This window comes from Lissotriton helveticus, chromosome 2_2 (genome assembly GCF_964261635.1).
Source record: "Lissotriton helveticus chromosome 2_2, aLisHel1.1, whole genome shotgun sequence".
Lineage (NCBI taxonomy): Eukaryota > Metazoa > Chordata > Amphibia > Caudata > Salamandridae > Lissotriton > Lissotriton helveticus.
In genome coordinates, this window is record NC_136060.1 from 451,859,064 (window position 1) to 451,874,953 (window position 15,890).

The window sequence follows — 15,890 nt, forward strand, 5'->3', positions numbered from 1 at the left end:
TTCTCACGAGTTCGCACATACTATACTCGCCCCTGCGCTCCTCTCACATCAGGAGTTACCATGGACACCCATATCCCCCATGCATTCCTATGGGAAGGCATGCCAGTCTCACCACACATACACAGAGAGCGCACGCACTTTACACTGGACCACAGTGCTAAAGTGCGCAGAGGCCTAGAATCACCAACACTAAGTTACAGAAAAAGGCTAGGAGAATGCAAAAATGTTTCGGGGTGGACCTGCCAAAAGGGCCAAGTCCAACACAACCCCCTTCCAGCCAAAACACAGGGCGGACCAATGACTTCCTTGATGGCCTTCCCTGCTTTGGGCGATAGAACGCAGACGCGGGCCTGCAACGGCAGATACACCCTCCGGTTCTACGACACTCTGAACCACGTGGTTCCCTCTGAACAAGAATTCTCCGGCCCAACTAGGATACCCCATTGGTACTCCCTAGTGGTCCACGGCCAGGACCAGGCCTTTATGTTAGATATTAGATTACAATGTGAACATTACCGGCGCCATCTTGTCCTGCTTAGGCCTTTGCGAGCGCGTAAGCGGCAGCCATTTTAGACACTATGGCTAGTTTGTAACATTGCCGATCTCCTGCACGTCTCCCCGACCTCGCAATCATCCCCCACGTGCTGGCAGCCCCCAAGCACACATGCTATAGTCATAAAAGCATCCTCAGCGCGACCCTGCCCCGGACCCACTTCCCTTGCCAAGACCACAAACCCTTTCATCCCTTGCGCATGAACAGGCCCTTCGACAATCTCCTCCCCTGTACCTGGCTGCTCGATCCGTTGCCAGGCCATAACCAACCCCTGCGGATACAGTTTATTGCCCCATACAGTAGGATTCCGCCTCTCATCAAAGGAGCCGGAATTAATCAATGCCACAATCCCATGAGATCCGACCGATTGCGCGTATTTCAGCTCCTGCTGGAATGCCCAGCTGCGCAATAGCAATCACCTACTGAGACCGGGGGTGGGGGTACAGTACTGTTGCTATGTGTGGGAACGGGCCTGAAGCGGGGATTCCCAAGATGGTTTATAATGCATCAAAGAATCGTCAGGAATGTGTTACACTGTAATAAAGAAATAAACTCATGTATAAAAGGCCAGGCCACAGAGATGCAGTTGGAGCACCTCGAGACGACACCCTGCTTGTCTGATCTGACGCGCTTTCCTTCGAAGAATAAATCCGTTTCCTGCTTTCCAATTGCCAGCGCCCGCCTCTTTATTTGATAACTATGATTAAATTACAGTCGACTAACGCCAAAGCAGTGCTTGAGGATATCTGGGGAAAATCTGCTTTGTTCAACAATTGGCGTCCCAACGTGCGGCCCATCAGCGACACATGGGTCCAGTGAGAGAGGTCCTAACGACGGAGTGAACGACTGCAACGATCGGGAAGAGCTCCTGCCCGATAGACCCTCGTCTGGCAGCCGATCATCTGACCTTCACTGGTTCTGAACGGACCTCTCTCGAGTGATCTACGGTCCTGACTAGGATCCCACAGGAGTGCCGTGGCAACAACGGAGAATAGAGGACGATCTGGGGCTGGAAGTGGAAGACGAGAAACAGTCCATACGGTCCGGGTAAGGTCGTGCAGCACGACTGTTTTGATTGATTGATTGATTGATTGTTTGGAAAATACTAATATTACTTATATTTATTGGTTCGTTTAGCCTTCGTTGCTACTCAGCGCATTTGATTATTTATTGGTTCGTTTAGCCCCCGGTGCTCCTACAAACAACGAAGAATAGAAATATTCTGTCTAGTCTTTGCAGGTAGTGAAGGATAGGTAGTGCAGACATTTGTCCAACATTATTTGAGATCTTCACTTGTCCGATATACGTCATGCCTATCTTCTCCCCACTGATTGGAAATTGGTTCAACCCAAACCGTTTATTAGAGGTAGATCATCCAGCTCCACTGGAAGGCACCCCTAATAAGGATATGTATGTTAGATATGGAGTAGTCGCTGTAGCTTACAGTAAACTATGGCATAAAAATACCAAGAAAGATCAAAAAAGTCAGTGGCCACTGATAGGATCTTTTGACCTCGACAAAATAGAAGCGCTAGAAATAGCCCTTCGCAAAAATAGAACCACGCCAACCAGGCTTGACAGTCTCAGCATGTGGCGCAAAGAAGCAACGCAACGTAAAAAGAGAGACGAAGCAAAGAGTGATAAAGAACTACGAAAGGCAGCTCACTTAGCTGGTAAAAAGTTGAAAAAGGAAGTGAAAGAAAACAAAAACACTAGAAAGGAACGAGAATCAGAAACCTCTGGCCAATGCCCTGTTAGAACAACCTCAGCGCTTTACCCTGAGCTACCATCAAAGCAAAGGACGGACGATGATTTACTCTTAGGTCCCCCAATCATCTACATGCCTCCTCCTTATGCCCCTACCCATCCCTTAGTACAGCCCCAAGGATCCCAGAACTTAACTGAAGGTAGTGCCAGAGCCTCGGTGCTCACGGCCTCTGCGCCAACCGAGCCTCTCGTACTACACACCCCGACAAAAGACACCTCAGAAAGGATTGAAACACAAGAAAAGGAACCGGCGAGAATTCCCCGTTTGAGCACAACTGAGCGGGCTGGCATCGACAGAGTAGTTAAGACCTTAGTCGATAGGAAGGAAACCGAAGAGCATATCACAGACACGTGTAGCTCATACGCTGGCAATTACAAATGACATTTGGTCGTGCATTTTTGTTATCACACCCTCACAGCGTATGAAGAGAAATATAAGGAAACAGGGCCTGACCGACTCATGGCTATATATAGGAAGGTGGACACAGGGGACGAGAGTGAATGTAATGTAACCAAACTCTTCTCCTACACTTTAGAAGTCTTCCGCCACCTCATAGAACAGGTACGAATAGTTAAGAACGTTACGCCTGTGATAACTGAACCCCCGATAGAAAGATTCGACAACATGATGCCCATAAAAGAAGCTGCCCCCTATTGGGTTCCCCCTAGAGGACAAGGAACTCACGATGACATAAATCACCAGGACGCAAAAGGAAGAGTAGTATACAACTCGGTATATCAGCTTTGGGATAGACAAGACATCCTGACGTTCCGCAAATCCTTGCCGGATTTGCAAAAGAATCCCACCGCGTTCTATACGGAATTAGGTAGCGCCTTGGGATCAACGATCATGACCCTTGCCGACATTGACTTGATCTTTTGGCTATTTCTGCCAGCTGATGTGTGGAAGCAAATCCGGAAAGTCAACCACACCGATATGTTCGGGCATACCTGGGAACAACTTGACAGTCTAGTTAAACAATGAAACCCCTAAAAGCAATATTAGACCTTCCAGATAAAATCGTACAAAAGGTAAAACTCTAATCCCCGAGAAGAAGGTAGACTGGTCTATAGTGACAGCTTGCCGCCAAAAATCCCAAGAAGATGTCTCCGAATGCTTCTCCCGGTTCGAAACTGTGTTTTCCGATTACAGTGGACAGGACATGACCACTGGAACCGGACATCAGTTGTTCGTGTAGAATTATGTTAAAGGTTTGTTACCGGAAGTTTCGCAGAAATTGCAAACTAGTGAAAGCAGTTGGGCTGCCTCAAAGCCCGCGGCCATCCTCCAGATGGCTCAGTATTACGAGGACCAGAAGAACGAAAGCGATAGAGCTTCCGAAAGGAAAAAGAAAGATTTAAAAGAACGGGTTATGATAGCCCAATTACAAGGCGTGAGTATAGGGAAAGAACAGTATAAGGGAGGTTATCAACAGAATACCCCTAGAACTCCACCGCCCCCGAAGCAATGCACTCGCACCCTACGCTGGACGTAGAGACTTCGGCGAGAACCAATGTGCTTTTTGTAAAGAGTACAGGCATTGGAAGTCTCAAAGTCCGGTCCTGTTAGAGATGAATAGGAACAAAGAGAAAAGAGAGCTAGTGAATGGATTGAGAAATAGAGGACGTGGACGAGGGTACACAAACGACACTAGTGACGAAAGACCAGGTAGAATGAATACATTTGACCGTCCCCGGCAAAACAAGTACCAGCAGTCTGACTACGACAACGCATACGACTATGCATAGGACTGCCAAGGGCAAGGGAGGGATTCAATCGAGCTCTATGTTGACAGCAAAGGTCCTAGGTACAAAGTCTCCATTTCTGGTAGACACGGGAGCAACACGTAGTGCATTATCCAAACGACTGATTCCAAGGGCACCCTTGTCTGGCTCACACGTGACATCAATGGGATTTGATGGTACGCCCTCCACCAACCCCTTGTCCAAACCGATCCCTTTTGATCTTGTAGACAATATCATTGACACAACATTTCTCCTCTCCTCCAATACCCCAGACGCCATTATGGGTCTTGATTTGCTGAAGTATTTTTGAGCAACTAATAGATGCTCGCCCGACGGAGTCCGAGTCCTCCTATATGACAACCCTGCCCCACTCAGATCTTGCCCTCCACGACACATGTACCCCATTGCTGACACAGACGTATCCCTACGCGATACCTTGCCATCACACTTATGGGTGAAAACTGACTCAGACGTAGGACGAATGATGATAGACCCAGTGCATGTGACTGTACGACAGGACGCAACCCTACCGAAAGTACCCCAGTACAAGATATTACCAGAAGGCGAGAAAGCACTAATTGAAATAATACAGTCACTAGTAGACACAGGAGTAGTAGAAGAAGTAGTTAGCAACATCTGCAACAGCCCAATTCTACCAATCACCAAAAGACAAGGAGAGGGAGATGAGAAAGCGTACCGCTTCATTATCGACCTACGAGAGGTCAACAAGATCGTTGTGCCACAGTACCCTGTAGTCTCTGACATCACCACCATCCTGACCCTGATCCCGTCCACTGCCACCACCTTCACTGTCATCGACCTCAAAAATGCCTTCTTCTCCATACCCATTCACCCAGACAGCCGCTACCTCTTCGGATTTACCCTAAGATCCCGCTCGTATAGATTCTGTCGAGCACCCCAGGGGTACACCGAAAGCCCGAGTATCTATAACCAGGCACTCAAGAGACAGTTAGATGCAGTTCAGTTACCGGACGGAGTGGTGTTAATACAGTAAGTCGATGATATCCTTTTAGCAGCCAACATCACTCCACTTGCAGTCACAGCCACCATCCAGCTCCTACACTTCCTTGCAGAGAATGGTCACAAAGTTTCCCGAAAGAAGTTGCAGTTTTATAAATCCCAAGTAATCTACCTAGGACACCTCTTATCAAAGGACGGAAGGAAACTCACACCTGACAGAATCCAGACTATCCTAGATACTCCTGTCCCTAAGAGCCAGAAGCAAGTCCGCTCCCTGGTAGGCCTCACCTCATTCTGTCGACAGTGGTTGCCGAACTTCAGTCTCGTTGTTAAGCCCCTACTTTCCCTTCTAGCCAAAGATGTTCCCTTTCCCCTCCCTTGGACCCCCAATGCCAGACCGTGTTCAAAGAATTACGAGACGCCCTTTGTTCGGCACCCGTTCCAGGAACCCCAGACTACTCCAAACCAATCTCCCTTTTCACACACGAAAGAGAAGGATGTGCATTATCTGTCTTGACCCAATCGATTGGCCCCAAACAGTGCCCTTGCGCCTATTTCTCAGCCACTCTTGACCCCGTAGCCAGAGCATTACCAGCTTGCCTACGAGCTGTTGCAGCCGCAGCAGTCTCGATACGACAGAGTGAAGGAATTGTGCTTTCCAACCCCCTTACAGTGTTAGTACCCCATGCTGTTGACACCCCAGTGGTGTTGGTTGGATAGTTAGTAACCACACTCACTTTTTTTAGGTTGCACACCCAACACAAGAAACAGAATAAAATTATATATCTGTGTTGTAGTGTGTATTTTATATGTTTTTCGACACTTTACTGGTTGTTTTGTGGTCTATTCTCACTGCATACACTTATCGTTGTTTGTGTTTCTTGGACACTATTTTCTTTTCCCGAGCTTGATGGTGCCAATGATGAGAACAGGGCAATCCTGGTGAGTACCTGCCAGGTTCCCGTTGGTGGTGGGCCCGTGAGGTGCCATCTCGCTCTCACACACTTTTTTGTATCGTATTTCCTGGGTATAGTTTGACACTAATGTGTGTGTTGTTATATGTGTCGCAATTGGAATTTTTATTGCTACCATAAGGGAATGGGCGGATATTAAAGGAGGCACACTTTTAGGATACACCTTCTACCCCAAAAATTAATGAAAGGGCGGAGATTTGTAATATTGAAGCAATATACAGTGTACCTATAAAGAATCACAAGAGTCGATAGGTGTCCATATAGTCTAGGTCATTAATGTTGGTTTTACCCTCCTGAACCAAACCAAGACCCAGCACCTGACTAGTGCACGATTGACTGGATACGAGTTGACCCTATTAGCAGCACATATTACTCTGAAACAATGCACCACTCTGAACCCAGCTACATTGTTACCACTGCCTGAAAACGACCCTCATGTAACTCCCTTACCTGACTGTGTGACCTCACCGACGAACAGACAAAGAGTAGAGTAGACTTCCGAGACACTGCTTTCCCAGAACCTGACGGAGAATTATGGGTAGATGGCTCATGCATCAAACTCCCCGATGGCACCACCTCCGCCGCATTTGCCATCACCGCAGCCGGAACCATTATTGAAACAGCCCGAATTGCCCAGCGATCCGCACAGGCGGCAGAACTGATTGCCCTCACACGAGCATGTATCTTAGCAGCAGGGATGACAGCAAACATTTACACGGTAAGGCCAGTATGCCTTTGGGGTAGTTCATCACTTCGGACTTCTTTGGAAGGAAAGGGGATTCCTGACTTCACACGGCACACCGATCTTACATGGAGATCTAGTCTCCGCCTTGACCGAAGCAGTCCTCCTCCCCAAGCAGCTAGCAGTAATCAAATGCCAAGCACATAAGAAAGTAACGGACATTATAGGACAGGGAAACGCACTAGCTGACGTTACTGCCCGAGCCACAGCTGAAAACAGAATGACAACACGAATGTATGTAACCAGGTCACAAGCAGAGAAATGGACAGATGCTAGGACCACTATTAGGGATATCCAACTGACGAGTACACCACACGAACTGACTGAATGGGCTCGGGTGGGACTAAAAGACGATAAAGGCTGTTGGAGGATGAAGGACAAAGACAAATGGCTGTTACCCAATGCATATTTGATCCCCATATTGACCATCGCACACTTACCGGCACACATAGGTTCCGCCCCCATGACCGAACTAATCACTAGAGTATGGCATAATGACAGGATAGCAGATTCAGCGAAACGCCTAGTTCAGCAATGCATGGTATGCCTACAACACAATCCAGGGAAAGGGACAGTAGTACCACGGGGAGGATTTGGAGTCCCCGTGTTAAAACCTGAGTCGGGTCGGGGACAATCGATATTTGCCCGGCGGTATTGCCTCTGTGACCCTCTAGTTATTTAATCAATGAAGAGGCAGGCGCTGGAGACTGGAAAGCAGGAAACAAGGTTTTTTATTCTCTCCGGAGGAGAACACAACGAAACGGACAGAAGGTATCGTTCTGAGGTGCTCTAGATACATTTCTGAGGCCTGGCCTCTTATACCCTGGTTTATGACTTTATTGTAAATTACACATTCATGTTAAAGCTTTGATGTATGGAAAAAGACATTCCCGGAAATCCCCTTTGGGCCCGTTCCCACACACATTTACAGTTGAAGTCCCCACCCTAGTCACAACAGGTGATGAGTATCACGCAGCTGGATATTCCGCCGATTCACGGAATGTGGGGGGTTTTGATCGGATCTCATGGGGTGGGGGCTTTGATCAACCCGGGGATCCTTTGATGGGGGAAGCTTTCTATTGTACGGGGAGGGGCAGGGAATGGTATCGGCAGAGCTGGGTGTCGGCCTGGGAACGGGGAAGACAAAACGGGCACACGGGGAAAAAGGGGTTTGCATCTAAGGGCCGGAGATCATGAAAGGGAAGCAGGGAGGTGTCGCGCTGGGAACAGGATGAGGGCCTGGGGCAGAGCAGCGCCGAAGAGGGGTTTATGACTCAAGGCAGGTGCAAGCAGGGGGGGTTTGCAGCGTGCAGGCTTAGTGAAGGCGAAGGGCTATGTCAGGGGCCAGCGGCATGCAAAAAGGGTTCGTTCTGATCGGGGCATAAAAGTGTGGCATCAGGGGAAGAGGCAAGATGGCGCAGATAATGTTCACCAAAACGTACTAATTTTCAACAGTCCTCCCTTTAACATATTCAAGACATCTTGCTGGTTCATTTTCTACTCGGTTCTATTGTGGTGGGCATGAGAAAGAAAACGGTAGGAACCCTAGATGAAAAGAGTCGTAAACAATACATTTTAACATTTCTAGTTTTTAGGAGGTGGGCCTATTTGATAAACTTTGATCAATTTGTTTAGCAGGAAAGTCATAGGAATGCAATACAAAAACGATTCTGTAGCGAGAGCAGCAAGCATATTTCATACTGGCAGGTTATTACATATATATCAGGTTCGGATTGGAGCATGGTCAATATAATGGCGGCTGGGAGAGAAATGAGGTCGAGCAGAAACGGCGATCGGGGATGTCAAATGTTCGAAGTTTAACAAGTGCTCATCATTCTTTGTTGCCTTTCGTTGGCGCTGTTGAGCACCGGCGGTGGAGCTACAAGTCCAGCTCTGTTCTAAGTTCTGCGTTGCAGGGCACGACCCTTTCCTCGCGTTTCTGGTCGGAAAGGTCCTTTTCGCCCTGTGTCCTTTGAGGTGTTTGTCAGAAAGTTCAGATGGAAGAAGAGCGTACAAAACAGTCCATAGGGTAGGTCAGAGGAAAAGGGGGAAGGAGCAAGGCCAAATTAGGAACAAACTAGGGGAACGAGAGACTTCAAATAGGCGGGCGTGTGACTGAATTCAGAGAGCGGGGACTTGTCGACAGACACTGGACATCGAGCAGGGGCATCAGGTCGACCCTTTCTTCTCATGTTGTCGAAAACAGTGCCTCGTCCTGCAGCTCTTTTCTGTCGTGGTCTCGCCTTGGCTAATGTCGCAGGTGTTCCTTAGTCTGCAGTCAGGCCTCGTGCTCCCACATCCGGTCCTTCTCTCCTCCAACAGCAGTACCCTTAAACAAGTTTGAAAAGACAGTCTTTAGAGAATTTGCAGATGAAGATAATCAAAAAGTCTATTTCTCTCCCAGCTCCAGGCAAAGAATGAAAAATGCCCGTTATATTAGTGTTCACAACTGGCATATGAATGACCGGTGACGGGCCTGTTGGATTTACTATGACTTTCCTTTAAAATTATTTATCACAGTCACGACAGTTCATCTGATGGTGACCCACCTTCGTGAGACGTTAACATGGTACTACACAGGTATTTTGCTGAGAGACGAACATGGCTAAACATTTCCTTTCTATCGATGCATCCTGCCTTTTAACTACTACGGGGTTCATTTCGATGATTTCTTTACCTTGGACTAGTCTGTTAACCTTGTAAAACATCACTCTGGATCCTACGTAACCTTTTACAGCCCGATTACTTAATTAGGAAGGACAGGGGTTTTATGGGGAACAACCAGGGACATAGGAAACTTGTGGTAAGGGCATAAATCGACCCATCTCTCACAACCGGAGATGAGGGGTAGTTTCATAATTCCAGTTTTTGGGCGGCTGATACAGGGGAGGTAACAGGGGTGATCATTTTTCTGGTTTGGGTATTGCGACAATTCGGGGAGGGGAGGGTCGCGTATTCTGAGGTCCTTGTTTTATACCATAGGAGCCGTTGACATGTAGTTCCCTTATTTCGGGTCAGATTAGGGAACCTCTGTCGTCTTACCTGTCCTTTCCCTTACGGCCCAACCTCGGTTCATTGACTTCCAGCGGAAAAGGAGAGGTAATGACGCGGCTTCAGGGTGATTGTATTAAAGACAAGTTTTTGTGCAAATACTGATGGTATTTGAAGCCAATTAGGTGGTGTGCTAGGGGTGGCAATCTGCCAATTTCGGGGCTAATCACTCGGAAGAGTGGGAGTGCAAAAATAGAGGGAGAGAGAGAGAGAGAGAGAGAGAGAGAGAGAGAGAGAGAGAGAGAGAGAGAGAGAGAGAGAGAGAGAGAGAGAGAGAGAGAGAGAGAGAGAGAGAGAGAGAGAGTGCAACGGCAGGCTAAATAGTACACGTGCAACAGAGAGGGTGGCAGTGTATTCAAGAAAGGCTATTTAGTGCATTACACAGTAAAGGGCATTCACGGGTCTGCGTTAGAATCTTGTAATCATGCAGTTTGAGCATTAGACAGGGTAGAGGGGACGTGCCTTGAGAAAAAGGAAAGAAGAAAGGAGGTACCATTTTGTCGCACTTTCTCGCATTCTCGGTCCTTCGACCAGTTAGGCCGACGCCTCAGTCACACACACACACATTCCCTCATAGTTTCGCATCATACGTGACATGGGTTCATTCGTCCGGTCTGGTTTAAGGGTGATCACTTTTTATCAGGTTGTGCTAATTTTTCGGATTTGTTCAATACGTGAGTAGTTTGCAGGCGTGCTTAGACACCACCTTGCGGCGCTAGTCCGCTTCGTGTATTAGACATAGCAAGGCTTCAGGTCTTCGCCACACCTTGGCTGTAATCTCTGATGTAACCTGCAGAGGGAGGAAAAAAAGGGGGGGGGTGGGGGAGACAGCATTCGCGCATATTCAAACACATGGATTCATAAGTCCTTTACTTACCTCTTACTCGTCTTTCCTCCTCGGGGCAGGGTCCCCGGGGATATGGTTTCTGGAGTCGAGGGGGGGGGGGGTAGTGTGTCCATATAGGTCGTGTGCGGGGAAACGTAAAAAGGAAACCAGAGGTGCTTAGTGCGAGGTATCTAGTCAAAGGATGTATCTCACTATCGGGATCCTTAAAACCTCTTTCAACGCTGTGGCGTTCTAAGGTTCTTCGGTTCTTGGGTCAGCTCCGTTCCCTGATACTTTGGAACGTTGTACTTTATCACATTTACATTATTTCATTTCACCCTCCTTTTACATTCCCTCATTTACACCGTTCGTTTTACCCATCCTTGGAAGTCAAGGTCTTCCTCTACGCGAGAGTTCATGAGTCAGTCGCGTACTTTGAAGGCGGAGTGTCGTGTTGTCGATCCGATCCGTCCTCCAGGGCTGGGCAACCATCTTCTTTTAACCTTAAAGAGAGAGCAGAGTAGGGTGCACAGAAAAGAACTTTCCCACCGACCCCACATTTTTAAAATAAAGCATGCAATACCCGTCCATAGTTTCAAAAACTTTATTTTGCAAAATCATTTCAGCATGAGGATTATGAGGATGCGGTCGTATTTTGGCCGGTCGTGGCAATGGCTAAAGTGCGTACAGTGGGGGGTGTCGTTTGCAGCAATAAAAACATCGGAAAGTTTTACTCATTCATTTGTAAGAGACTAAAACGTCTATTAATTGGCTGGGGGTTCGGGGGCATTTATTTCATAATTTAGAAGCATAATCATAATAGTGGTAATCAGATTTCCTATATGCATACCGTACGTGAGCGTCGTAAATGAGGTTTACATCAGTTATAAAAATATAATACATTGTACATTTGTAATCAACATTTGTAACGGGGATCCTTTCATACTGTTCGTCGAGTGAGTTCTCCTTGTCTTTTCTAGCCAAGTGTACAAAGGATCATATAAAATCTCAGAACATCAAGTTTATATTAGTGCGAAGGAACACCACGAGGTGTTCGTAAGTTCCGACTGATACCAGCGCCATTTTGGGCGGGGCCGGCTCAGTCCGGAAGCAGCATCAGGGGGAAATGTTTCCATTACTGGCAGTTTGGACCAGAGTCCTTTTCGGCAGTTCTAGAATTCATGCTAACAGAAGGAGTGGCAATGTCATGTTTGTTTCGTTGGCGATCAAGGCAGCCGTCCCTTACCGGAAGCCTGCAAAGGCCGAAGGTTCCGCCGGGGACCTTTGTAGGATCTTCAAGGCTGCGGAGATGCTGTCGGAGATGGGGGCTCGTGCTCCAGGGGGCAAATGTTCGAGTTATATTGCTGGTCAAAGTTACTCTAGTGGCCGGGGCCCGCCTTCCAGCGGACCCAGACGCCATTTTGAGGCCCTACAGGGGCCACTCTCGTCGAGTTTGCAAGAGTGGGAGAGATCCTTCGGAGTGAAAGGAAGAGGTCCCTGTTGTGTGAAAGCGGGACGTTCAGCTGGGGTGCAGCTGTGATGCCCCCCACCTGGGGGGGGGGCGAGGGAGACTCGTCCGCATCGTCTCCTTCTCCCGGTGCACTCCATGCCGCTCCTTTTCATCGCCCCGCATGAAGGTCTCTCCACACCCGGTGTTCCCTAGATCCTGGGCTCAGTGCTGTGGGAGTATGGCCACCTGTGGCGCGCATTCGGCGCGGCACGAGTATCAGTGCAGTCATTGCAGGTTCGGTGTTCCGAAAATATGGCCACCATTGCACGTTCGGTGCTGCGCAAGTACTGGGGTGCCACCATGGTGTGTTCGGTGCTGTGGAAGTATTGGCACCATCGCCTGACTGGGGGTGTTCGGCGTCGGGCCGGGGGCTGGGAGACCTCCTATCGGTGGAGGTGGGAGAGGCTCGTCCGCGTCGCCTCTCCCTCCCAGCCCAACTTGGACAAATTGTTGTGGAGGTACGTGCAGGACATCCCGCCGTCCAGAGCTGCTGCGGCTGTTACGGAAGAGAAAAGGAAAAAAGGTGCCTCGTTCTCCTCTGGACATGTGGCGGGACTACTTAAGTCTATCCAGGCCCGTTGCGGCTGGCTGAGGAGACATGTGGCGGGACTACCTACAACTGCCCCGGCTGCTGGCTCCTGCCTCTCCTCCGGCTCCCCCATACGTTAAGATTTCCTGACCAAGAGTTGGCGGCCGGGCCCGCCTTATATGGGTTGCCGTTGGTTGGGCGTAGCCGTAACCCTGCCCTACTTTGGAAGGTTCCAGAATGGGGGGGGCGAATGTTCTGTTTGACTTTCATTTTTCTACAGTTTACCGTTATTATTCCTTGTTTGTTGTGCTAAATTAAAAGTTCAAGTTCATTAATGGTCTACGGATTTTGTTTTACCATTTCTTTCTTTCCAGGTTGCTTTTATGCTAAGTTTCTGCTAACAGAGGTTGAGTAACACGGAAACACGTGTAGAGGGATGACGCAGATTTGTACATTACATACACACAAACTCAGACGGGGGACAGTACAAGTACGACATACAAAGACCCAAGACGAATATAAAACAGTTATTGGTTATAATTATCTCTTTCCGTCTGTGAATTTGAAACGAGGCTGGGTTCCCGTCTTGACGTTGCCCGACTTAGGAAAACTTGAGCATGCCGCTGAAATTGTCCTGGCGAAATCTGTGCCATCGGGCATAATCAAACGTGGTGGTTCTGTCTGGTCTGTCTATGTAAGTCGGGTTCTTCTTTGTCTCGCGCTTTTTCTCGTACTGCCGGTCTGTCGTTCCTGTCGGCCCTTTGCCTTTACTCACGCTCAGTAGAGTCGGGCATTGGGCTTTCCAGTGTCCGACATACCTACAAAAAGCGCATTGGGCTGGCCCTAAGTCTGGTCGTCTTTTGCATAGTGTCGGGGGATAAGTTGTGGGTAGCGATGTCCTGGGGTTGTCCTGTCGGTATATTTCTCTACTTGGTTTGTCCTCGTCTTTTCTCTGTCGTTGCATAGCCTCTCTGCGCCACATACCGAGACTGTCGAGCATAATTGGCGTTGTCTTATTATTTCGAAGGGCTATTTCTAACGTTTCTATTTTATCAAGGTCAAAGGATCCTGCCAGTGGCCACTGTTTGTTTTGACTATCTTCGGTATACCTGTGCCACAATTTATTATAGGCTATGGTGACTAATCCATAGTTTATGAACATGTCCTTATTAGGGGTGCCTTCTAGTGGAGCTATATGGTCCACCTCTAATACACGGTCCGGGCTAAACAGGCTATTAATCAGTGGGGAGAAGACAGACATGACGGCTCGTAACGAGGGACTAAAAAGTCAGCACTGCCTATCTTATCACTAGGTGCAAAGACCGGACAGAATATTTCTATTCAACGTTGTTTGCAGGCAGTGAATACCTCATGGATCAAAAATAACAAAAAAGACCAATAAATAACAATGGGGAGAATGAGTAGGTCCGCAAAGATCTGCGTTACCTACCCTTTTCACTATCTGCAAAAAGGGTGGTCTCTTCCCTGTTTGCAGACAGGGAATCTCCAGGAAACAATAGTTTTGCGAACAACAGTTCAGTTTCAAGTAATTATTGAGTGGGGGAGAAAAAATAAGCACGGCTGTTGCCCTACCTATCCTCCACTGCTTGCAAAGGGAGAGCCCGTTGTTTCTCCGTTTGTAGACAGTGAATCTCCAAATAAATAAAAAGAGCAATACTAGTATTTTTAAACAATCAAGCAATCAAGCAATTTTTTCGCAACTTGTCGTGGTAACACGACCTTACCCGGACCATGTGGACAGTTTCTTGTCTTCCGAATCCAGCGCCCGATCGTCCTCTTTTTCTCGTATTTCTCACGGCACTCCTGATGGTCCCCAGTCAGGACCGTAGATCACTCGAGAGAGGTCTGTTCGGAACTAGTGAAGTTCGGATGATCGGCTGCCAGACGAGGGTCTATTGGGCAAGAGCTCTCCCGATCGTTGCAGTCGTTCACTCTGTCGTCGGGACCTCTCCCACTGGATCCACGAGTCGCTGATGGGCCCCACGCTTGGGACGCCAATTGTTAAAACCTGAGTCGGGTCGGGGACAATCGATATTTGCCCGGCGGTATTGCCTCTGTGACCCTCTAGTTATTTAATCAATGAAGAGGCAGGCGCTGGAGACTGGAAAGCAGGAAACAAGGTTTTTTATTCTCTCCGGAGGAGAACACAACGAAACGGACAGAAGGTATCGTTCTGAGGTGCTCTAGATACATTTCTGAGGCCTGGCCTCTTATACCCTGGTTTATGACTTTATTGTAAATTACACATTCATGTTAAAGCTTTGATGTATGGAAAAAGACATTCCCGGAAATCCCCTTTGGGCCCGTTCCCACACACATTTACAGTTGAAGTCCCCACCCTAGTCACAACAGGTGATGAGTATCACGCAGCTGGATATTCCGCCGATTCACGGAATGTGGGGGGTTTTGATCGGATCTCATGGGGTGGGGGCTTTGATCAACCCGGGGATCCTTTGATGGGGGAAGCTTTCTATTGTACGGGGAGGGGCAGGGAATGGTATCGGCAGAGCTGGGTGTCGGCCTGGGAACGGGGAAGACAAAACGGGCACACGGGGAAAAAGGGGTTTGCATCTAAGGGCCGGAGATCATGAAAGGGAAGCAGGGAGGTGTCGCGCTGGGAACAGGATGAGGGCCTGGGGCAGAGCAGCGCCGAAGAGGGGTTTATGACTCAAGGCAGGTGCAAGCAGGGGGGGTTTGCAGCGTGCAGGCTTAGTGAAGGCGAAGGGCTATGTCAGGGGCCAGCGGCATGCAAAAAGGGTTCGTTCTGATCGGGGCATAAAAGTGTGGCATCAGGGGAAGAGGCAAGATGGCGCAGATAATGTTCACCAAAACGTACTAATTTTCAACACCCGTCCATCCGTTTGAAGTCCTCCAAATGGATTACATTCAGTTAGAAAGGTGCCATGGTCTGAAATACGCCCTAGTTATTGTATGTACATTCAGCAAATGGGTAGAAGCTTACCCCACCCGCGACAACACCGCCACCACTACTGCAAAGGTGTTGTTAAAAGAGTTTTTCCCACGCAACGGCCTTTGCCGAATTGTATGGAGCGACAACGACCCCCACTTCGTAGCCGAGGTTATCCAACTCATAGTGAAAGGGTTGGGAGGTAAACAAAGGTTCCACGCAGTTTTCTACCCCCAATCTGCAGGCCTGGTAGAAAGGTACAACGCCACACTAAAGCTAAAA